The sequence below is a fragment of the Lissotriton vulgaris genome, chromosome 8, assembly GCF_964263255.1.
Source record: "Lissotriton vulgaris chromosome 8, aLisVul1.2, whole genome shotgun sequence".
In the NCBI taxonomy this organism is placed as follows: Eukaryota; Metazoa; Chordata; class Amphibia; order Caudata; family Salamandridae; genus Lissotriton; species Lissotriton vulgaris.
The window spans coordinates 1,319,976,364-1,320,001,038 of record NC_141696.1 but is presented as its reverse complement, the minus strand read 5'-3'; positions in this window follow the sequence as shown (position 1 = coordinate 1,320,001,038).

Here is a 24,675-nt window from a genome sequence, read left to right as displayed (position 1 = left end):
AAAAAAAACTGTTAGCAACCAATGAAAAGTGTTATTTTAAGGTCACATGACTTGACGCGCTGACGCTGCGCACACCGGAGCGCTTCCGGGTGCGCACAGGCGGCGCGAACGTAGGCGCTTCCGGGGCACATACGCGGCGCGAACGTAGGCGCTTCCGGGGGCGCTTACGTTGCGCGCCGAAGTGACGTCATCATAGTTTTACGGAAATGCATAATCATTTTCATTTCCTTATAAAAAAAAACTGCTTTTATTTGTATGGTACGAAATGTTTTGCGTTATTATTAACTTTTCATTCATATTTTTTTCAGCGCTCTGGGTGCGCTTTTCGGAGAGCTTACCGGTGAGCTTACCGGAGAGCTTACCAGAGAGCTTACCGGAGAGCTTACCGGAGCGTGCACCCAGAGCGCCCCAGGAAAAAATGATTAATAAAAAATAAATTAAATTAATACTTACATAAAACAGCAAATTGTAAAAAAAAACATAAGTTAGAAACTCGATATAGAAAGGAATTAGCATTTAAAAAACCTATGAAATTCACTGAAAAAACCATAGGTTTCACACCAGTTATAGTTAGGAATTAGCATTTAAAAAACCTATTAAATTCACTGAAAAAACCATAGGTTTCACACCAGTTATAGTTAGCTGGAAATTTTATTGACATAAAACCATTGAAATTCCCACGTTATAGTTAGTTGGACTCACTATAACTTGCGCACCTGCAATGCACTGCTGATGACGTCACATATTACATCACTCATGACATTTTCAGTGACATCACTCATGACATCACTGATGACACCATCCTTGTGACAGAGTGAGAGACCTTCTTTCAGTGTAATGTAAGCCTTGAAACACATATTTAAAAATAGTATTAAATATTTTCAAAAAAATGGAGATACCCATACCAGTTACAACAAACAATTCAGTAATTCCACCATCTATATACACATCCACTCATTCACTAACAGTTCTATATAGTCACTCATACATATACTCACTCATGATATGTAGTGATACACCTATACATCTTGTTACACTTCGACAGTCATGCAAAAGTTACTCACACACATATTCACACATGCAAAAAAACTATTGAACATCCATTTATTTGCATATACAGCAATACACACACCACCACTTTACTTCTAAGAATACTTACACATACTTACTCTCTTAAACAATCATTTATATAAACACATACTTATTCAAACAGGAACTCTTATAATCTCTCACATATACTCACTTTTATAAATCAATACTCACATATACTAGATTAAAACATGTCGTTACTGAAAAAGACAATAGTGAGACAGTCTTTACTCACTAACATACACATATACACACTCATCCATCCATACAGTCCTGTTTAAATGCTGTCTTCAAAACACATACAAACAGTGAGTCAGTCACCAACCCATACAGCCACTTATACACAAAGTGAAACACTGATACATACATTTCAATATTTAAAAGTTACTTGTTAATATATGTATTCACTAAGATACACTTAATAAGGCAGTTAACCAATCAATTCTTTTAAAAACAAACATCCATTTACACACTTATTTAACCATTTATTCTTCCATCGTACTTTACAAAAACATATACAAAACAAATTTATTTTTCAGAAAGACACACATTCACTGGATGGTGTCATCAGTGATGTCATGAGTGATGTCACTGACCATGTCATGAGTGATGTAATATGTGACGTCATCAGCAGTGCATTGCAGACGCGCAAGTAATAGTGAGTCTAACTAACTATAACGTGGGAATTTCAATGGTTTTATGTCAATAAAATTTCCAGCAAACTATAACTGGTGTGAAACCTATGGTTTTTTCAGTGAATATATATATAGATATATATAGATAAATATAGATAGATATATTACCTACTGGCGGTCGCCAGTAGGTAGTTATAGTTAGGATTATTTTGAATAGGGAAATCGCAACATTCTATTGTGAATACCTTTGGCGCCAGTTGAGGAATCTGCCTGAAAATTTCCTCAAATTTGCCTCACGGCGCTCCGATCCTTCCCTGAAAGTTTGGGGGGGATTCGTCAAGTGGGGGCCAAGAAAAAAGGGGGTCCCAAAACGTGTTTTCCCCATGTTAATTTCCATAGGGCGGTCGACCTCACTTTTAGCCCGAACGGCTGAATGGATTTCCACCAAACTTGGCAAAATTGTAGGGACTGGTAGCCCGATGTGCCTTTGCTATGTCTTAAGATATGTGCTCCAGTGGATTTTGAGTAATTTAGGTTCAAAAAAATCATATATATCTATACGCGGGCCCCGGTATGCGCACCGAGGCGCTAACCAGCGGGCTACGCGAGTTTGCACGCGGAAACCTGGTTGGCTCTCGGGTGTCTGTCAACATTCCAAACAGTCCGGAGCGGCCGCCATCTTGTGTCTTGGTAGCATCGAGATACAAGAGGTGCCAAAAAAAAAGGGGGAAATGACCAAAAGGGGGCAGAGTAGACCCCCCCCGACACCCTAGTTTTGATGTGACTACTTAGTGAAGTAGTGTGGCTCACTGGTTAGAGGCGGCAGACCCGAGAGCAGAGGACGGCCCGGGACCAGGGTTCGATTCCCGGCGCGGCAGGTTTCGGGACCAGGGTCAGCGGACTCGATAATTCTCTCGCCTCGGTGCCCACTCTGATCAGCGATCACACTCGGCAACTCTGGGCATTAGCTTGCCTCATCTTCACTAACGGCCCCACCAGACCGCCGGGGATGCCTGGTCTCACCCTGGAGATTCCCAGTAAGGGACCATCTCTCAGGGAAGCCAGGAAGGGTTTCGCAGCGGTCTAAGCGCCAGGACGCCCACGGGTAGCAGTGCGCTATATAAATGCCTACACATTTACATTTACATTTACATGTGGGGGCCATAAAAGGGCCCCGCGGGGCAAAGAAAAATTTAAATTTTTTTTCTATTTGCGCGGGGGAGCTCCCGGTACGCGCACCGGGGAGCGTACCAGGGAGCGTACCATGGTGGAAAAAGAATGACAGAGTTTTTAAAAAAATGCAGCCTTTTTTAATAAATTGGAGGTAGTTCTAAAAAAAACTGTTTTTTTCTTCTTTTTGTTGTTTTATATTTTTTAAATGTTTTTTGAACATTTTGTACTTTTTTTGGCATTTATGAACAATTTAATATTTTTTTTGTTATTTTTATGGGGAGAAACCAAAAACAGGGAATTGTAAACGGCTCAACTTGAGGAAAACAAAATCAGGAAAAAATTATTGTTTTTTGGGGCAATTGTGGTTGTCACCAGCACGGTTGATGAGCTTTATGCTGTGCTCATCATAGGCGATGGTCTTACCACAAAATATACAAGTGATCTTGTATTGCTCAAACTGGGGTTGTATGTTTGGGACCATCTCACTTGTCTCTGGTCCCAATGGAGTGGGTTGCTTTCTTTTGGAGGTGCTGGGTGAAGATTCGGGAGGGTTTGTGGCCAGTTCTCAGACCTCTGCCGCAGCATAGTTGTTGGGATGCCTGCGCTGCAAGTGGCGAATCATGGTGTTATTGCCAAATGAGTATTTCTTGTTAGCGTTCCACCTTGAAAGTTCCATGTTACAGATTAGGCAAGTCACCTTTGGCACATTCACCTTTTTGAGGCCACTTTGGATGGAAAAAAACTCCCATACAATGTGCTGCTTTGGCCTATATGGGGTATTGTCTTCTGGCAGGAATGTCCTCCTCCCCTCCTCCTCCTCCCTCCTCCTCCTCCTCTTCTTCATCTCCACCACTGTGGTGTTGTGGTGGTCCTCTTGGTGGTGGTGGTGGTGGTGGCTGAGATGCTCATGCTGCTGCTGCTACTGAAGCCATTTTTCAGTCCAAAAAAGTACAGAGAGGTCTTTCAACAGGTCTTCTTCACTCGAAGTACAAAGTGAGAATGAGGAAAAAAGGTGGGGGCTTTCATCATTAGGAAAAAAAACTGTCCTGAACCAATGAAAAGTGTTAATTTCAGGTCACATGACCAGGGCTTTCATCATTTGGAAACCAAAACTATCCTGCACCAATAAAAAGTGTTATTTTTAGGTCACATGACCCGACGCGCTTACGCTACGCGCCCCGGGCGCGCCCCGGGGCGCGCCCGGCTCGCGTCGCGTAAGCGCGTCGGATGCTAACGTTGCGCGATCATTTGCGCTCTAGTGCTTCCGGGTGCGTTTACGCCGTGCGTATCACGCGGACGCGGCTAGGCGATACGTCACGATGATGTTTTTGTTGGCGGCAAAAGCACTAACGGGACGCTCACCGGTACGCGCCCTAGGGCGCGCCGCAAGACTGCGCTTTCTGGTGTGCTCACCGGGACGCGCCCCGGGAGCGCTCCAGGGAAAAAAAAAATTAAAAATCATGAACAATATACATAAAACATATTATTACATAAATATACATTTAGGATTCATTATAAAAAAACATTACAGTTCATAGCTATAGAAATTTGTTATTAAAAAACCTTTGAAATTCACTGAAAAAACAAAGGTTTCACACTAGTTATAGCTAGGAATTAGCATTTAAAAAACCTATGAAATTCACTGAAAAAACCATAGGTTTCACACCAGTTATAGTTAGGAATTAGCATTTAAAAAACCTTTGAAATTCACTGAAAAAACCATAACCGGTGAGCGTTAACGGGACGCTCACCGGTACGCGTCCTAGGGCGCGCCGCAAGACTGCGCTTTCTGGTGTGCTCACCGGGACGCGCCCTGGGAGCGCTCCAGGGCAAAAAAAAACTAAAAAAACATGAACAATATACATAAAAAAATATTATTACATAAATATACATTTAGGATTCATCATAAAAAACATTACAGTTCATAGCTATAGAAATTTGCTATTAAAAAACCTTTGAAATTCACTGAAAAAACCAAAGGTTTCACACCAGTTATAGCTAGGAATTAGCATTTAAAAAACCTATGAAATTCACTGAAAAAAACATAGGTTTCACACCAGTTATAGTTAGGAATTAGCATTTAAAAAACCTTTGAAATTCACTGAAAAAACCATAGGTTTCACACCAGTTATAGTTAGGAATTAGCATTTAAAAAACCTATTAAATTCACTGAAAATACGATAGGTTTCACACCAGTTATAGTTAGCTGGAAATTTTACTGACATTAAACCATTGAAATTCCCACGTTATAGTTAGTTGGACTCACTATTACTTGCGCGCCTGCAATGCACTGCTGATGACGTCACATATTACATCACTCATGACATGGTCAGTGACATGGTGAGAACAAAGAGGGTTGTTTTCTCCAGGTTAATTTCCTTAGGAAACTTTAGACAAGGCTACAGGTCGAACAGGTGAAAAGAATTACCGCAAATTTGGCAGGAAGAAGGGTCTTGGTTTACAAAGCACGCTTTTGTTTATTTGGTGTAAATCCGTTCAGTAGTTTTGGAGAAATATCGAAATTTACGGATATCAATATTTGAGAATTCTGTCATCTGATTGGCTGAGGCGTTACAAGCACAAGCTTGCTACTTATTGGCTGCGAGCGGCGCAAGCAGTTGCAACTAGGAAGTATTGGCAGCCATTTTGAGATTCCGTTGAAACGAGTAAGGGGAAAAAAGGGCAAAAAGAGTAGGAAACAGGAGGATAGGAGCACTGTAGCCTCTGTGGGGGAGTGCGAAGCAAAGTAGTCACTCCTACCGGTCTAAAAGGGCGGAGTTGCCTAGAGTGACATGGTGCTGAGATGAGATGCTGCTACACTCGGTTATGAAACCAAGAGCCTAAATTGTGAGATGATTGCTGTAAAGTGATGTGCTCTGGTCTTTGTAGCATACATGTGCAAGTAGTCTTAGAAGGCATTTATATCATGCAGGGAGTGTGAAGCTTACTACTGACCCCTACCATGCGTTTATACTATACCGGAAGTGGGAAGCAACGTACTCACGCCTACCGGTGTGAAGACTTGGGGATCAAACCGAGCTGATTGCTGTAAAGTGATGGGCTCTGGGCGCTGTAGCATACTGGCCACTGTAGTATAACTGTGTAAGTAGTGTTAGTATGCGTTTATACTATACAGGGAGTGGGAAGCAAATTACTCACCCCTACTGGTCTGGAGACTCAGGGATTAAACTGTGAACCTAAATTGTGAGGTCATTGCTGTAAAGTGATGTGCTCTGGGCGGTGTAGCGTACCTGCGGAAGTAGTGTTAGTTTGTGTTTATACAATACAGGGAGTGGGAAGCAAACTACTCACTCCTAATGGTCTCAAGACTCGTGGGTGAAACCATGACCTCATTGCTGTAAAGTCATGTGCTCTGTGTAGTATTCCAATGTAAGTCATAGTAGAATGTTAGTATGTAATGCTAGTAGAATGTAAGTATGTAATTTAAGAATGTAGCGCTGTCATGAGGGGAATCTTAGGGAGCTTGTACACGGTGCTGAAGAAGACAGTTGCTTTGCTGTCTGCTCCTGTTGGTGGCTGTTTAAGCTTTCTTGTAAATCTACTTATCAGATCCACTGCTGTCTGCCTCTTCACTACATAAATTTGGCGACGAGCTGGAGAAGGTAAAGAGAGGGCAGCACTCACCAATATTTCGAGCTTGCTTGCGTTCTGCCGAAGACCCATTTTCTTTGTGAAGCTACTCATCCCAGGGTCGTCGGCTCATTGAACTCTGTCATCCAACCTCTGGTAGGATTTATATTTTTTGATTTTGGGCTTCCTCTGCCTCTTCACTACACTCTGGTCGCTGTACTATATGTGTGCAAGTAGTGTTAGAATGTGTTTATACTAATTCTATAGTTTTTTCTTCTAAATCTGTAGTTATGCAGTAGCCAATGCGTCATGGTTATAAGGAGTGCCACCTCCCTGGCGCAACTCATACAATGTCCCGGGGTGTGCATCTGCGGGGCATTTATGTTTGCTATTACAGGGCGGGTGCACAGCTTCCACCCTGTGATAGCAAATCCTTGTTTGCCTCGTTGAAGCGAGAGGAGGAAAACCTTGTATCGCTTCAATAAAGTGGATCCGGATGGTATAAATGGAAGAAAAAAAAAATGAAGTGGGGTCTCAACCATTCATTTAAATGAGCCCCCTGGTGGGTAATATTCCGGACCAAGCCTATGATTATATTGCGGGATCTCTGCAGCACTGGGGACCTCAATCTCACATGCAGATTAGGTGCGGGAGGGCACAGAGACGTTTCACAGCCTAGGGGCTCGCCACGTCCCCGGGTATTGTTTACTAATTGTTCGGGGGGCTTCGAGGCCAACTCAAGTCCGGGGATCGCCACCCTCTGGGGATTTACTTAAATATGCAGGGTGGGCCTCGGTGGCCCTAGGCAGTGCCTTATTGGTTCTGTAATCACACTGGCAGTAATCATGGTGTTAAAAAGTGAAACACTTATAGAGCCCTTGCAGTTGTAGAATTACACAGGCTTCATTTATGTAATAGTCTGGTGATTTATATTTGGTAGGTGGACCGCAAAATTACAAATGTTTTCCCTCATAACCTCCTATAAATGGTGGATTTTCACAATAAACTACAGACAAGTGTTGTTAGAAAAAAGAAGACCCATACACTCACTTACCTATTGGTAAAAAAAAAAAAAACCTTTATTCAAACAAAACAAATAAATGGAAACGCAACTTTATTCGAACAAACAACATTATAACATGAAATAAGTGGGTGGGACTCCTCCGGAAGCAGTGTGTAAAACCTGCAAGACGAAAAGAAACAGAAATATGTGTGCCATGTCTAAAAGAAAAAGAAAGGTAGTCAGAATGAAAGGAAGATAGTGAGAATGGGACAGAGAGGGAATGGGCGGAAGGGAGAAGGGGAGGGAGAGTCAAAAGTACAGATGGAGGAGGAGACAGAGGGTCGGCCTACTGCACCCATCCCTCACTGTTCACCTCCCGTCACCCGTGTGTCTGGGACACTGGGGGCGGCGAGAAAGAGTGCGATTCAGCAAGTCCTTAAAATGAAACAGATATGAATGGGGCCATAGATTACATTATTATCTGTGGCAACCTTGCTTGCATGCACCTGTGCACCCAGGCTGCTGCACCCCAGCCCCTTCCCCCGCACTGTGCTCAATTGCAGCTCCTGCGCACCAAGGCTTCACTGCTCACCTGCCACCACCGGTGTGTCCAACGACGTCCCGGTGCAAGCTCCGACTCTGGGGTGTGAATCTCAGGGTGGCACAGGAGGTCTCCGGTCAGGTACTGTATCTTGAAACTACGATGGAAGGCATTAGAATGCCCAGGGCATCATCACAGGGTGAGCACCCACTCCGCCTATTTTGGCGCAACCAACTGTGTCTGAAAATAAAGAAATAATATAATGCTGGAATCGTCTTGAGGTAAATTAAGTTTTGTTTCAAGCTTAATAGAGAACACCAGTTGAGTGCATCATTCCTTCTTAAAGTACAATCTATCAACTGTTAGTGGTAATCGTGGTTTAAAGAGGAGTTGGAGTGCACAAGAATACTCAAGGTTAAATAATATTATGTTATGCCAAGGTTCACATACAAAGGAACAGAGCACATTCTAGAAGCATAATGTGCATGTGTAATGCAGTGGCGCAAGTCTCTGTACATGTACACTTAGTATTTGTTAGAAATGGGATCTCTGGCTGGCCAAGGCTTGTGCCAAAGTCAGTCAGAGACCACCACTCTAAGTCAGGGCAAGGGAGTTACATGCCAAGATAACCCCTGCTCGCCCACTTGGTAACGTGACACGAGCAGTAAGGCTTACCCCGGAGGCAATGTAAGTTAAGTATTTGCGCACGCACCCACCAGAAACAACATCCCTGGCCCCCCACAAAAGGAACTCCACACAAGGTATATGTAAAAATAGCCTTTGTATTGCAAAACACATTAGATAGAAACACACACTTTACAATGTGCCAACAGGCACGGGCAGAATTTACAGGGGGTATGTACAAGACAGGGCCACCTGGACCACTGTCAGAAATATGCACTTTTAGACTTAGTACTTGGTAGAATTAGGACTTGTAGGAATAATAACTAGCACATAGCACATATAATAATAATCACTGTAGCACAAAATAGAACATAAAGCACACAACCAGTAACCACTGGTAACAGGTAAGTACCACCTATGCAGCCCTAACCACCTTAGGAAAAGGTCACGCAGGGAACCAGGACCTCACTAGCAACAACAGTACTAGCAAGAACAACTCTTCACTTAAGATGAGCCCCATCTGTGTTCACATGGGTACCCCTAGAAGACAAACCAGCCAGGACACTGGCTACAGTTGCCCTCCCGTCCACGACAGGCAAACACCCGAACCTGGCTCCCTAATCTAGGGATGCTACCCTTTGGTTAGATGCCTGGCGCACCAGGACTTCTACAAGATGAAAACAAAAATCAAAGACTTTCTCTCCTCCTTCAGAAGCAAGGCAACCTCTGCAGGTCAATCCCCCATACAGCTTACCCGGTTCCTTCTCTTCAGGCAGGAGTTCCTTCTTGTAACTTCAGGACACTACGTACAGTTGCCCTTATGTCCAGATCCAGAAACACCGGCCACTGGCTCCACAACCGAGGGACGTACTCCTTTGGTCAGATGCCTGGCACACCAGAACTTCCTTGAGGATGACACATAACTAATGTGTGGTGTACAAGTCGGCCTGTCACTCAGGACAGAAGTGGCATCACCATGGTCACTCCCTGGTGACACAACCCTTCCGGTTGGCCCCTGACCCACGGGTTCTTCCACTGGGGAGTCTATCCCCCTCGCACCCCTCCATCTGGACTTCTGCGCCCTTCAAACTGGAGCGCTTCTGCCAGACTACAGAACTACTAGAGCCCTGCTTACATGCACTCCACGTTCTCTCCACACTGGGAGATCCCCCTCAAAGGACGCTCCATACGGACATGCTAGGCTCCCTCACCTGGTGTTCCCAAAAAAAACACCCAGATTACGGAGACCAGGCTTGTGCTCCTCTGAGCCACTTCCACCACCGGGCTGGAAGACAAGAACTTTCCTTAGGGTCACTCCCCAAGAAAGAACACAATGGCACAGATGCAGGGGAAAACTCCCTTGAGCTTCAGGCCCACCCCTGAAATCCAACACACACCAGTTATTCAGCAAGCTCCCCATCCAGAGAACTCACACCATTCATCCACACACGCCCCCCCCCAGACTGGTAAGGCAGTTTCTACCACCCCTGACTTCTCAACCTGACCACACGTGACACAGGTACCATTACTCCAGGACAGGGACGGGGGACACATGCACTGGACACACTTATGCTGCTTCCACTGGACCCCACCCACTGGTGAATCCAGAAAACACATTTCAACAGAAATGACATTTTTAGCAAACTTAAAAACAATAATCCCCTTTCATGTGACTATCTTAAATGCAGAGTTTTGTAGTGCAGCCAGTTGTCGCTGTGGTACTGCGCAAACACAAATCCTTATCCTTCCGCTGCTTCCAGTGTTAGAAATGGGATCTCTGGCTGGCCGAGGTTTGCGCCAAAGTCAGTCAGAGACCACCACTCTAAGTCAGGGCAAGGGAGTTACACGCCAAGATAACCCCTGCTCACCCCGTGGTAACTTGACACGAGCAGTAAGGCTTACCCCGGTGGCAATGTAAGTTAAGTATTTGCGCACACACCCACCAGAAACAACATCCCAGGTCCCCCACAAAAGGAACTCCACACAAGGTATATGTAAAAATAGCCTTTGTATTGCTAAACACATTAGATAGAAACACACACTTTACAATGTTCCAACAGGCACGGGCAGAATTTACAGGGGATATGTACAAGACAGGGCCACCTGGACCACTGTCAGGAATATGCACTTCTAGACTTAGTACTTGGTAGAATTAGGACTTGTAGGAATAATAACTAGCACATAGCACATATAATAATATTTACTGTAGCACAAAATAGAACATAAAGCACACAACCAGTAACCACTGGTAACAAGTAAGTACCACCTACGCAACCCTATCCACCTTTAGGAAAAGGTCACGCAGGGAACCAGGACCTCACTAGCAACACCTGTACTAGCAAGAACAACCACCTAAGTATCACCATACATTTAGGGGTATAGGTAAGAACACGTTACACATGATGCATCACAACATTCAGAGGTGTAGGGAAGGAAAACACATGATGCATAAACATACATTCAGAGCTGTGTGAACAAGGCACATGATGCATCAAAACAGATTCAGAGGTGTAGCACAGAATAATTTGCAGAAATCATATTAGCATGAACTCATAACTATACCCAGGCCAACTGGCCTCTCTGGGACTAGGACGCCCTGTGTCGCAATGTCAGGGGGGCCTAAACGTGGCAGCTGCCCACTAAGTGCTGGGCAGCTGTGTAGATAATGAGAGGGCCACCATTGGAGCCTCGCAGGCTCTGCACAAATGACTGGGCCCATTGGAGCCTCGCTGGGATCTAAACAAATGTGGCACTCAAGAGCCTCTCGGGGCTCGTAACAACTGGTGCCCCCTGAGCCCCACTGGGCGCTGCAGAAAAAAATGCCTTCTGGTGGGGGGGGAGCAGCCCGCTGCCAGCTGGGGCCGCTCAACCCTCCCCGGTGTCTGCGCGTCATTGGGGTCCCTCTCAGGGGACCCGGAAGAACAAGGAGGCCCCCTAAATGCCAAAATGCTCACCTGGAGCCTCTCGGGGGCTCCTTCACAAAATGGTGCCTGTTTCATTGGAGTCCCGCTCGGGGGACTCAGGACCAGAAAACTGCCCCCTGAACCTGCGGGGGCCCGCAGGACGATGCTCCTTGCTGGGGGAGCAACCCGCTGGAAGCCGAGACCGCTCTACCCTCCGCCCTGCCCCAGCAACCAACACTTGCACCACTGAGGGGGGTGGCTACTGGCAACGTGCCCCGCCATCCACCCTCTTCCTAATAGAAACGCCCGGCCCACTCTAACCAGGACCTTTGGCGGGGGGGCTCCTCTTCAGTGCTACGGTACCTTGCTCGAGTCTTCTCCTCCGCGGCGGGGGCGTCCTGGGAGGCGGGGTGGGCTCCCGGCCTCCCTGGAGATCAGCAAAACCTCTGGGTCTCTCCCTACACTCAAGAGCCCCGGGGAACCGGCAGGCAGCTTCCTTCCCTTGTCTCGCGGCTGCGGTGGGGGCGGGACTTCCTGCATCTTCTCTGTGCATAGGCTGACTCGGCAGCCAATGGCAGCGCGGCCTCACTGACGAGCCTCCATCCTCGGCTCTGGTCGCGCTGCTGAGGCTCAACAACGTTGGGGAAAATCACGGCAATGCGCGGGGTGGGCTCCCGTGATGCCACCATCTAGTGGGGAAATGCTGGGTGGGCACCGGCTGAAAAGATAAAGCGCTCCCCGGCGCTATAATTGCAAATAAAGCACTTTCAGGCGCGTAGAGGGGAATACAGCGCTCCCAAGCGCTGTAGGACAATTAAGAGCGCTCCCAGGCACTAGGAAAACACCAGTCCAGCCCATAGGTCAGAAAAAGTCCTTTCAGGAGTCCAGGACATCAGCAGTCCAGGGGCTGGGCAGGGCCCAGGGAGGCAAGCCTTCCCCTGGGCCCCAGCAGCAGCACGCCCCTGGTAGATTCGAGTGGGAAACAAGAACATTTTGTAAGGGGACACAGCCCCTTTTTATACAGTGAATTCCTTTGTCTCAGGGTGCAGGGTGGGGGGAAAACCAGTTGCAGCTGGTTTTGGAGCACTGTTGTGTGCTCAACCACACTTTCCTTTCACTGGCCAGGCAAGGGACATTAGACGCACCACAGGGGGCGGAGCAAGCATTGTGTGGGTAAAACCCAGCCCTATTCAGGTCCTAGGTGCACCACTCCCTCACATCACACATGCTAATCTCACCACTCACCACCGGGCAGACCCATCCAGACTCCTGGAGCCAGGCTCACCAGCCAGCTCCAGCCAATCACGTGCCAGCACACTCACTGCACAGAAAGGCACACTTCTGGAAGTGGCACTTCCATATTAGACACAGGCACACTGCACACATCATTGCGCAGCATTTAATCACACAAGTCCACACATACCAGACTCGAGCCTGCACACCCCACGCATCAGGAACTACCAGGGACACATACATTCCCCATGAATTCCTATGGGAGGGCAGGCCTGTCTCACCACGCGCACTCAGAGTGCGCATGCACTTTCCACTGGGACACAGTGAAAGTGCACAGAAACCAAGAATCACCATCCCCAGGTCACATATAAAAAGCAAAAAGTTCAGGGTTAAACCTGCCAGAAGGGCCAAGTCCAACAGTAATCAGCTCACTACGGTGCCCCAAAAGCCAACACCACATGTCTGTAGGGCAGCGCTGCCCGCTGGCTCAGGCCTGCAGTACGGTCCAGCAGGTCCTTAATATCAGACAGATATGTGACTGAATGAGGTCAGATATCACTTCATTACGCACAGCAATATAGCTTGTTCACACCTGCGCACCCAGGCTGATGCACCCCAACGCTCCCACAGCACCATGCTCAATTGCAGCCCCTGGGCACCCAGGCCCCACTGCTGACCTGCTGTCATTGTTGTGTGTCCAAACACGATGGCCAGCAGTGTTCACAATTCATATCCGGTGTTGATTTCCAGGATGGTGTACACCTCATGGATCCCTTTCCAAACACAACGGCCAGTAGGGTTCACAATTGATATCCAGTGTGATTGCCAGAATGGTGTACACCTCATGGATCCCTTTTTTTTATTGCGCCTTGTGATATGCGAGATGGATGCACCCATATCACCTGAGGCAGTGTGGAAGAACTGGGACATGTGGCGTCGTCTTTTTCCTATTTAAATGTACGCTGGCTTGCGTACGCCAGACCAATGTAGGGGTGTGAATAATTATTCCAGGGACCTAGGCGTTGTTCAGTTCCTGCCTGGCCAGGAAGTGTACTTATGCGTGTGTCCCTGTTGCAATTTCGACGTCGCATAAAGGGCAATTTACATTAATGTAGCATGTACTGGGAGGGAGGCAACTATCGCTAATGAGATGCCGTTCTAAAACATTGAATGGCCAACATCACAGGTTGTTGTCAAGCTTGTGGATGTGTGCGGACAAGCATGTCAATGGTGTGCGGTGTTATTGAATGTGTTGTTATCGCGAAGCGCACACATGTGAATGTGCTCAGATGGAGGGAGGATCAAAAGTTAGGCTACGTCATACACAGTGATAATGCTCATTACAGTCAAGCAGTGCATGTCAAACGTGAAACTGAAAGTCTCACATATGACACACTACTATACAGGTAAAGTCTGACAACAGAGCATACTGCAACACAAATCCACACATTACTCTTTACTGTTTGTCACATGTGATCTAAGATGTGCACTCTGCCCGTGGCTGTTGATACCCCTTTGAGCCACCAATACCCAGGCTGAAAGGCAGCACAATAATGCGCACACACAAACACACCAGGCGCATCGTGTAACGTACTGTTTTTTTTGATGTAACGTTTCAGATGCATGACCATCACAAGTGGAAGGTTAATGTACAGACCATGAATATTGATCAAGATGATCGTTGCATGTTTTGTGTTATATAGGATATGTGTACACAGCAAAAAACTTTTCTAAAAAGCTGTCTTAGCAGAAGAGGTGTCTCTCATCAAACGCTGTGGAGAGAATGACTAATATGGGTAGGGTGCTCCAACTGTTATAGTGGGAAATGTTATGAACCAAGCAAATGCTTTTTTTTAAGGTCACATGGCAATCGCGCATCGAGCGCGCAAGGAGGCCACACCCGAAGCGATTTTGAGATAAACATATTTATCATAACATAGGTTTATTACAGTTAGTAATATATAAATGTTCAAAATATTTTAGAATATGGCTTGCTGTCATATACACTTTAAAATCATTTAGATATAGTTTAGAGACATAAAAAAATGAGGGAATGGCGTACCTGGCGTGACACCATACGTCTATGACGTACCCGAAATAACGTGTGGCTTGGTACTGCGTACCCGTTGGATACCAAAGTAGCAGGTGGCGCGACCTTATACGTATATGATGTAAGTAGAACGCGGTGCCACAAACCCGTTGGATTCGAAATGATCATCATTTACGAGTTTAGCAATATGGAGGATAGGATTCACGTGGTGATGGAGCTTGGTACACTACCGGTATGAGACTGCAGTTGTCTAAAAAAAAAAAAAAAGATATGCATATTTTTTAGGGAAGATATAAAACATTACATAATTTTTAAAGTAAAAAAAAAGGATAATAGAGTTCCAAAATATTACAAAAATAGAAAAAAATATAGGTTTTATCAATATTAAAATATGAAATTAACATTTAAAAAACCTTCGAAATTCACTGAAATAACATTTTACAGATGTTATAGTTAGGAATTAGCATTACAAAAACTTTAAAATTCACTAAAAACCCATAGGTTTCAGGGATGTTATAGTTAGTTGGACATTCGGCTCATATAAAACCATAGAAATTTACATCACGTGATGTCACTCATGACATGGTCAGTGACATCACTGATGACATCGCTCATGACATCTCAAATGACATCACTGATGACATCAACCCCATGATAATCTGATGTACATACTGATGCCCTAATATAAAATTTGATACTCCGACTCTAAAATGCAGACTACTATTTTTGAAACCATAAACACAACAATGCCAGATACTACGTACTACTCATTATTCTCTAGGTCTACACACACATCCAGCCACTTATACATGTAGTTACACATAAATAAAGTACTATAATATGCACTCATATGTCTATAGATACAGTCACACTCCGCCACCCATCCTTAGAGTTACTCACACACCTAGTCAGTCATACAAAGAATCAATCACATACCCAGTTACTCATGTTTACAGGGATGTATGACGGTACAACGCGTACCGTCACAACGCATCCCTTTACACCGCGTCCATTACAACGCAAGTCGTTACCACAACTTGCGTTGGGGGTGCGGATTTCGAATAGTATAATTTACTATTCTAACACCAGTCCCCGTGGACCCTAGGGAAGGTGTTGGGATAGTAAATTTACTATTTTTAATCCTTTAGCGCTCTCCAGCGCAAGTCGTGGTAACGACTTGCGTTGCAATGGACGCGTTGTAAAGGCCACGCGTAGTAAAATCTGCGCGGTAAAGGATGTTTACCGTTTACAGTTATACACACCAACTCCGTTATTTATAGACACACCACATCACATATTTATACTGATACTAACACATATTTACTGTCTTATACAACCAGAAACTCATTTATACACCCACTCTTCAAATAACTTACTCTCATGTATAGTCATTTATATAGTCCAACACTCACATATACTGCCTTAAAACATATGTAGTTAGTCACACATATACCACTGAGACATTCATTCACTCATCAACACACCCATACATACACTAACTCACCCATACAGCTCTTCCCAGATGCACTTTTGAATCCATACAACCAGTGAATCACCCACTCAGACATTTATGCACAGAGTCATACACCCACCCACACTTAGGCACCCATACAGATACTCAGACAACAAATCAATAGCCCATATAGACACTCATGTAGCTAGTCACCAAGCCATGCAGTTGCTTGCACACCAACTGAGAGACTAATACAGACTTTCACACAGTTTAGTCACTAAACGTGTGAACGTGTGAACGTGTCTTACTATTCAGTAAGACACGTTCAATCATTCACTCATACAGTCAGTCACACATCTACTAAATAATGCCTTCATGCACTTGTAAATGCATTTATTCTTCAATATACCTTGCCAGAGGTATATATACAGAAACACACATTCACTGGATGATGTCATCAATGATGTCATTTGAGATGTCATCAGTGATGTCACTGACCATGTCATGAGTGATGTAATATGTGCCGTCATCAGCTGTGCATTGCGGGCGCACGAGTTATAGTTAGCTCAACTAACTATAACGGGCAAATTTCTATGGTTTTATATGAGTCAAATGTCCAACTAACTATAACGTCCCTGAAACCTATGGTTTTTTAGTGAATTTTTATATATATATGGCTTTTCTCTAATGGGTTTCCTGTAAAGATTGGATTTATGGCAGCCGATCCCGGTCGCGAGAAAAGCCCACAGCTCAACCGCGGATCTCCACTGACGCCAACGTGGTGTCATTGCAGCAATGATAGAAGTGAAACAAGCACCATTACAGGGGGGAGCTCATTTCAACACTACTGGTGGCAACAAAGTTAGATGGATGATGGCAAGTTCTCATCTCTACCCACTTGGGAGTTGAACAGTGCTTTATTTCGAATGAAATGCGTGCCCACTTGGGAAAAACTAAATGCACTACAACATCCAGAGGGCTGTGCTCATGGCCACGCCCCCTCAGGGGCTGGTGTTTTGCTTAAAGATTGAAACAGTACCAGCATTTTCATTCTCCTCACAACACACCACAGAAGAAGGGATGTGGTTATTCCAGAAAACGTGTCTGGCAATGGTAATTGACTTTGTGAAGTGATTTCCTGCTTTTGTCTTCCATCAGCAAGCTGCCATTAAAACCAGTGTGTTCTCTATACTTCCAGTGGCTTTTCTCGAATGGGTTTCTTGTAAAGATACTGTCAATCTCCCAGTGTAGCATTCAAACTCATAGTTCTCTTGTCCACCATGCAACCTCAGTTGGTATCCAGTCACATGCAAATCCATCTTGACTGTTTGAAATGGCCCTTTTTGCAGGGCTATCCCTAAACTTTTTGCTTCTATCTCCTAATTTTTCCTGACCTGTAGTTGTTAGTTTTAGGACTCTGGGCACTTTAACACTGCTATTCAGTGCTAAAGTGCATATGCTCCTGTTGTTAATTGTTATTATGGATTGGCGTTTCCATGATTGGCATATTTGATTTACTGGTAAGCCCCTAGTAAAGTGCACTGAGTGTGCCAGGGCCTATAAATCAAATGCTACTAGTGGGACTGTAGTACTGATTGTGCTACCCACATGAGTAGCCCTGAAAAACTCAGATCTGCCACTATAGAGTCTGCGCGCAGTTTGTAACTGCCATGTTGACCTGGCAAGTGCACCCTCTTCCCAGGCCCTAATCTTCCCTTTTCTTGCATATTAGTCACCACTGAGGTAGGCCCTAGCTACCCCTGTGAGCAGGGTGCTGTGTATGTTAAAAGTATGACATATACTGGTGTGTGTGACATGTCCTGGTAGTGAATTTCAGTGCATTTTGTTTTTCACTATGGAAAGGCTATCTGTCCCATAGGTTAGAATGGGAGTTTTTTATAACATCTAATAAATATAATTTGCCAGTGCGACCAGATAGGAAAATAAAGTTTCAAGTGCCTGAACTCAGAATAGAAAGATGCTTCCATTAGTAAAGGTGATTTTTACATTCTGTATTTGAAAATACCACTTTTAGAAAGTAGATATTTTCTTGCTTAGCCGTTCTATGTGTGTATTGACTGTCTGGCTTTGGAGTGACAGGAGCTGGGGATGAGCAGTGGCTCCAGAGAGTCTGGATGAACCAGGGCTGGACTTATTAGACCTGGGCTGCATTCAAAAAAGTGGGAGGAGTTTTTACTAGCACCTTAATAGGCCTGGCCTGCATTTAGATTAGGAGAAGGTGATTCCTTTCACACCTGAATGGGTCTGGTCTGCCAGAGATAATGTGGTCTCTGCCTTCTGCTGGGCAACTACAGTGAGAGGACATAACCGGTTCTGGATGGGCACAGGACTTCTTTGCCACAAGAGAACAAAGCGATTTGGAGTATACATTTTGGGGCCCAGAACTTTAGAACTCCTTTGGAACAAAGAAGACTGCCAAGAAGAAGAGCTGGATAAGCTGTGAGGAGGGACTGCCACTTTGCTGTGTGCCTTGCTTTGTTTGCCTGCAGTGGCTGCTTCGATCTTGGGCAGTGAAAGAACTGGGTTGAACTTTCTGCAACCTCCTTTTTGTGAGTTTCTCGATGGGCTTGAGGTAGAGCTTGTCCCCTGTTCATGAAGTCTCAGGAACAGCAAAGACTTCAGGTTCTTCTGCCATCAGCACTGGGGACTTTGTGTTTTGTGCTGCAACAGAAGAAAAGCAACCCAACGCCGTCCATGACGCCACTGCCGACTCTGTTCCTGAGGGTACCACCGCAATGCCATACCACAACCCTGGTCTCACTGATGACACCACCTGACGCAGCCACCAAGCCTCTGCTTGCACTGTGACCTGCAGGCACAGCACTCCTCATCTCCTTGCTTTACACTGTCGCCTTGGTATCCTAAATGTTGCTGCTCCACGCCAACCTCAATGCCGCTGTTTGCACTGTGGTTCAAGGGCACCGCTCGTACGTTATGCAAAGCACCATCCTCATCCCGCACCACAGCCTTGGTCTTCTGACACCCGCACCATTGACTCCAGCTTGTCAGCCGATGACAGTGCTTCAGCAATGAAGACGGCGCTACTTGCACCATGACCTTCCAGCACCGTGACGAGCACTGCATTACTTCGCACTGCAGCCCTGGTCTCACTGATGATGCTGGATGACTGTCACCAAGCCGCTGACTGCACCGCAACCTGAGGGAATGCACACTGCATCACTGCACTTCGCACCACAGGCCCCGACGCTGGTGCTCCCGACTTCAACTGCAAGGAGTTTCATTTACAACACGTGTGGCTTCAAAGGCCTGATGACTCCTGCACTAACCTCCGGACACGACGCCTGTGGATGAAGGCTTTTCGGGGCTCTTCGAGAGGTCGCCGACACCCTTCACTTCTAAAGTTACTGTTTTTGGGGTCTTCCCTACTACGTTGCTGGCCTGCGACACCGCGGTCAGCCAGAACTGTTGGATTTGTTATTCACGACGCTGTGATAGCTCCAGACAGGGCTATCGACTTCAAGGAACTATATTTCAATTATTTTTTTAAGGCGAAGATTTCGACGTACTGTTTTGTGGATTTTTATCATTTTTGGTCTTGTATTACGTATATAAAAATAGTGGATATTTTTCTAAACTGGTGTGGTGTCCTTTTGCTTTCACTGTTTTTCTGTTGGTTATGTGCAAATGCTTTACACACTGCCTCTAAGATAAGCCTGACTGCTCGTTGCCAAGCTACCAAGGGGTTGAGCAGGGGTTACTTTAGGAGTGTAGCCCCCTTATCCTGACCAGAACAAAAGGTCCCTACTTGGACAAAGGTGCAACGCCTTGCCAACTAGAGACCCCCATTTCTAACATTGACCAACTGCATTAGGAACAGAGCAGCCCAAACCTCCAGGCCAGGTCCTACCTGAAATGGAACACAGGCAACCAAAGATCAGTTTTGCCCTGATTGGGTTTCATCAACAGATGTGACTTGGCTTCAGTGGCACAGTGTGCAAGGATCTCACATCGGGCATACCCTTGGCCATTTATGACACTACATCAAACCATTGTTCTTTTTCTCACCATACCATCTAAATTGTAAGATGACACCTGTTTGATAGTGTTTCCAATATGAGTTGTGTTTATGAGAATGTTGTGCCAGAGTGAGTATACATGAGGTTATAAATGCCATGCCATCTCAATTATAAGATAACACCTTTTTGATAGTGTTTTTTTCAATATGAGTTGTGTTTGTGAGAATTTTGTGCCAGAGTGAGTATACATGAGGTTATACATGCATTGGGAAGGTAGTGAGTTGTGACAGACATCAGTCTTTATTGTAGAGGCATATGTTGTGGATTAGGGGTGTGAGAGTGCAGAGAGAGTCCATTAGTTACTGTGTGGGAGAGTGTTGGTACTTACCAATCTCCACTCTGCCTGGAGTTCCCACATTATTTTCAGCATGGAGAAAGGACAACACCTTGTCAACACAGGGCAATAGTTTGAGGGGTCTTGAAGAATCTCTTGATGTGGTCTGGAAGCAAGTGAATGGATTTTCCCTCAAATGTCATTTCACCACTTGTCGGCGTCCTCCTATCAGCGTTTGGTGTTGTTGGAGGCAATGTTCACTCTACCCACAGATCTGGACCATATTTATCTTCTCTGGCTTATAGCTGTTGCATGGCCCAGTGCTCCAAACAATTATGACTCAACCCTACTGATCCCATCCACCATAACCTGTGACTAAAGCACTGGTCCCTGGGTGTGCTCCTATTGTCAGGACCCCCATGGGCACCAAAGATCCCTGACACCATTGCTCCAAACTCACTGAGGGGCCAGAGTGCAGAGCCACTGGCTGCCAGGTCTTGCTACAAAATGGCAGCAGCTGTGGCTAGCTGAGAAGCGGGTGGGCAGCATTGTCTGGGTGGCTCACTTGCATAAGGAGAGATCGGTGGGCAGGGGCCCTTCAACCTTCATCGTGGACCACAAGAGGTGATCCCAGCTGGTGTGGCAGGTTTTGTGGAAGGATGAGCTAAATACCCTGGTTAGTAAACCTGGCCAGCTGGATACCACCTGGGATGGGGAAACAACACTTACAACGCAACTTTTACAATGCACTACCTTTACAACAAAACTTTTACAACGCAACATCCATTACAACGCATGCCTTTACAACGCAACCATTACAACGCATGTCACAACAATGCATACCACTACAACGCATGTCATTACAACGCAGTCATTACAACGCATACCATTACAACGCATACCTACACTATCCAACACTTACCCTACTGTTGCACCCCCTGGAGTTAGAATAGTAATTTTTACCCCTACAATAAACAATACTTACCCTACTGTTGCACCCCCTGGAGTTAGAATAGTAATTTTTACCCCTACACTATCAAACACATACCCTACTGTTGCACCCCCTGGAGTTAGAATAGTAAGTTTTACCCCTACACTACCCAATACTTACCATACATGCTATGTAATGGTATGCGTTGTAAATGTAGTATGCGTTGTAGTGGAATGCGTTGTAAAGGTAGTTTCAAAGAATTCGTTGTAATGGCATGCGTTGTAATGGAATGCGTTGTAATGGATGTTGCGGTGTAAAAAATGTGTTGTAAAGGTAGGCGTTGTAAAAGTATGCGTTGTAACGACATACATCCCCTGGGATGCAACAGTATCTGCTGATTTGCTTGCAACTGGAACTAGGAGCAAGGGTGGTCACCAGGTTGGTGTGGGGGTGGGGGAGAAGGTGCTTCCAGGTGGAGTTGGAGGTACTCTAATGAACCCCTTGACCAGGGACTCCTTCAGGACATTCCTGGCTTGGCTTTGGCCAGTGTTGTAAATTTCAATGGACCTGAGATTATTCATAATTTACAGTTGGGGGTTTTAGTGGTGGGGCACTCACATTCAATAAGGATAGACAATGTTTTTGCTTTCCCCATGCAGCTTGCCTTTCACTGGAGGGTTCCCTTCAGTGGGTGGGAGGTACATCTAGGGATTCACCTTACAGGCATAGCAACATATAGCACACCCTTCCCCACATGCTAGATTGAAGTTCATTACCCTTAATGTGAAGGGTCTTAATCTCCTGCTAAATTGCAGTGTGAGTCTGTCTTTTGTGGCTAGAATCTGCCTTCTGCTGTAGATGCATTTGGTGTCTGAAGATTGGCAAAGACTCAAATCGAGGGCATTTATACATGAGTTTGTTTCCTTTGCCTTCACTAAAACAGCAGGATTGGCCATCCAGGTATTTCGCTCCTTTTGGGGTCCAGTGGGGACTGGAATGGCTGATAATAAGGAGTGTCTACTGACATATTGGTTCACTCTGGGAGATTTCACCTCTACTCTAGGTCTGGGTGTAGTTTGCGAAGCAGCGCTTCGTGGAGCTACGCAAAGTGCACTTCGCGCAACGCGAGCTACGCGTAGGACTACGGGAAAAGCGTAGTAGCATGTTCGCACTGTGCAAGATGCCATTTTCTATTATTGCACAGTGCGGACAAGCATCCGGCACTGTGCAATAATTGAAAACGGCATCTTGTACAGTGTGAGCTCCAGTTTTCTGCAGCTCGAGTAGATTTGTACTCGAGCGACAGCTTTCTCAACCCGGACTGGTAGTTTCTCATTGTGAGCGGTCGCGAGCACACGCGACCACTCGCAATGAGAAACCTGACCTCCTCGCGTTGAGAATCTCGCCAGGAGGTTTATTTTCCACGCTCGAGATCAGCAACTTGATGTTTGCTGATCGCAAATGATCGCAAATGAGGAAAAAGTCTCGCCGGGATGTCATTTTGCTTGCCAAACTTGACGTTGAGGACCGCTACCAAGCAAAAACTGACCGCTTCACTACGCTACACGTGTTTGCACTGTGCTACGTGCAGTTTTCCTTGTGTGAAGTAGTGCAAACTTTGCAAACTATGCAAGCGTAGGGTAGCGCTTTGCCCAGTCCTACTCTACTCTAGCTTTGTTGTACGCCCCCAATGATGGACAGGAACACTTTTGCCAATGCTCTGTGTAGGAGATGATGGCCTCCCAAGATCAGGTAGTAGTGATTGGATGGGACATATACCTTGTGTTCTGTAATGATTTGGACAGATCAGCAATGGGCTTTAGATACAAGGGGGCCCTTTCACAGGAGGGGGATACTGGTGGCAGGAGATGGGCTTATTCGATGTGTGGAGGGACCGACATTCCCAGGCATGGGATTACACTTTTTATTCTCATGCTTGGCTTGACTATTTCTTGGGCTCTTCGGAGCTGCAGGAGCTTGTGTAGATGACTGAGATCGAGCCCAGATCCCTTTCAGATCAAGCAGCGGTGTCTCTTTCTCTCCAAATCAACCTGGTTCATACAGTCCTTTCCCCATGGCACCTTCTAGAGAGTTTAAGGCAATGACCTGACATGGTGCGATGTATTACGTTAGCAATTACTGACTACCTGACCTTAAATGACACTGCTTAGACTTCTTTTGCCACTGTATGATAGATTTTAAAAGGAGTAATCCGAGGGAAGCTGATTGTCATCTTGTTGGCAAATATTAAACTCTGGGAGGCCCTTTAAAGGGAAGTTCTAGAGCTATAACGCATACACAAGAGAACTGGTGTACCCCAGGTTTGGCAACAGATAGAGACTGCGTGAGAGCACCTAAAGGGCCTGGACCTGGATAGGTAGAAATACACACTACTAAGATTGAGGCATTCCTTCTATGTTGAAGGACAATTGTGGTTGGCTGTTGGCTAATAGACTCAGGGCTCAGCGGCAGCAGTGGATGAGTCCATCTTGGCTAACGATGGTACAAAGGCCACTGGGGACGGCTCCATCGCAGCAATCTTCTGGAGCTAATATCATGTGCTCTATTTGGTGCATAGGCTTTTCCAGGAGGCTCCTTGCACTCACCTTCACAGGGTGTGTACCTCTCGCCTGACATCTACACAGCCAGACGAATTAGATCAGCTGATCCAGGAAGAGGTGATCTCAACCATTGCTAAACAGAATAGCCTTAAGTCCTTGGGGCTCTGCCCTGTTTTATTAAACATTTTGTGCAGCTCTAAGCTCGGTCTTCATTCGTCTTTTCAGTTCTTTTGCTGAATCTGTGGCTATGCTGCCCTCAAAGCTGGAAGCTACAATTGTCATTATTCCCAAGCCTGGGTAAGAAAAGAAGCAATGTGGTTAATTTCACTCAATATCACGTCTTGATGTGGATTTTAAGGTGTTTACAGGCGTTCTCGCTGCGCAGTTGGTACTCTAGATGCCAGGATTGGTGGACCCGGATGAGTCTGGGTTCATCCTCCATCGTCAATGTGTGGCCAATACTAAAAGAATCATTCATCTCATTAATAAGGCTAAGTTGCCCCAAAAGGGAAATAATGTTCCTGACTAACGACACCGTATAGGCGTTTGACTGGGT